General features: G+C 38.0%; 1 non-coding gene across 1 annotated transcript; it reads left to right on the forward strand.

Moving 5' to 3' along the window:
- Positions 1-643: 643 nt before the first annotated feature.
- Positions 644-750, forward strand: LOC113715262 (small nucleolar RNA R71). Its single transcript, XR_003453900.1, has one exon. It is a non-coding gene; the product is annotated as a small nucleolar RNA R71 (small nucleolar RNA).
- Positions 751-1,713: the final 963 nt, after the last annotated feature.

The following is a 1,713-nucleotide window of genomic DNA, read 5'->3' on the forward strand; positions in this document are numbered from 1 at the left end:
GAGTTGGTCCATTCTTCCCTCAATTCTTTCAAACCGTTGAGTAGTGGCACTAGCTAACTTTTCAATTTTATCATTTGATGCATTGGCTAGCTTTTCGATTGCCAATTCCCAAGCTGGTTTGGACTCATGCAGTGGTTGCTTTTGTTGAAAACCTGGTGGATTAACTGGTCTTTGTTGGTTCCCTTGATCTTTCCATCCAAAATTCGGGTGATTACGCCATCCTGGATTATAAGTATTGGAGTATGGATTGTTTTGGGGTGGACGGTTGTAATTGTTGAGATATTGAACCTGTTCACTGCTAGAACACATAAAATCATCATGATCTCCGCCACAAATGGTACAACTTGCAACAACTACTCCTTGATTAGAACTAGAACCAACTTGCCTATTAAGCATCTTAACCACATTATCCATTTTTGCACTTAACATATTCAAGGTATCTACTTCAAGCATACCTGCGGTTCTCCTTGAATTACCTCGTTCGTTTGCCCATTGGTAGTTGTTAGCAGCCATTTCTTCGATCAATTGCTGAGCTTCCTCAGCTGTCTTTCCCATTAAAGCTCCTCCCGCTGCTGCATCTACATGTGTCTTTGTTGGATAGGTGAGACCATTGTAAAATGTTTGGACTACTAGCCAATCGGGTAGACCATGATGAGGGCATCTTCTTTGCAATTCCCGATAACGCTCCCAAGCTTCATACAATGTCTCTCCTTCCTGTTGAGAGAAACTTGTTATATCCATTCTCAATTTAGCAGTTTTTCCAGGTGGAAAGAATTTATTAAGAAAAGCCTTAGCTAATTCATCCCAAGTAGTAAAAGTATTTGGAGGATGAGATTGTAGCCAAACCTTAGCCTTGTCCCTTAGTGAAAATGGAAACAATCGAAGTTTAATCGCATCTTCACTAACACCATTAAACTTAATTGTATCACAAATTTCAAGAAATGTTGACAAGTGAGAATTTGGATCCTCAGTAGCATTACCTCCATATTGAGATTGTTGTACCATTTGAATCAGTGATGGTTTTATCTCAAAGTTATTAGCGTTTACCGTTGGTCTTACAATGCTAGTTTGAGATCCTTGTGCTCCCGGTAAAGCAAAATCTCGCAGAATTCTCCTATTCGATTCATTTTCTGCCATTTCTTCCTCAAATTGTAATTCTATCAAGATATCTTCTATTGGCTGCCAAACCTCTTGTTCCTCTTGATGTGATGTATTCCTCCTTTGTCTGCGTAATGTTCTTTCAATTTCCGGATCGAAATGTACAACTCCTCGATTTGATCGGTGCATACACTACAAACAAAAACAAGAGAAAATTTTTATACTTTTAATTCAACAACTTGAATAAAGATAATGAAATTTATCTAAATTAATAGAGATGATGAGGCCCTAATATTGCCGCTCCCCGGCAACGGCGCCAAAAACTTGACGGGTATTTTTTTTTTTGTATCAATGCAAGTTTAATTCCGATTTTACACCCGTTGGACTGCAAGTATACAGGTCGCAATTGTAGTACAAGATGTGTATCGGGTCGATCCCACGAGGAGCAATTCAAACAATTACTAAGCCCTTATTTTCTCTATTATTTAGACTAACAATTAATTTGAGCAGAGAAAATCTAATGCTGTAATCTACAAATCTGGTATATAAATCTAGTTTAACAGATGCTGAATGCAATTAGAGAAATTTCACTTAAGGAAGATTCTAGGGATGTAG

The sequence above is a fragment of the Coffea arabica genome, chromosome 3c, assembly GCF_036785885.1.
Source record: "Coffea arabica cultivar ET-39 chromosome 3c, Coffea Arabica ET-39 HiFi, whole genome shotgun sequence".
NCBI classification, from domain to species: domain Eukaryota; kingdom Viridiplantae; phylum Streptophyta; class Magnoliopsida; order Gentianales; family Rubiaceae; genus Coffea; species Coffea arabica.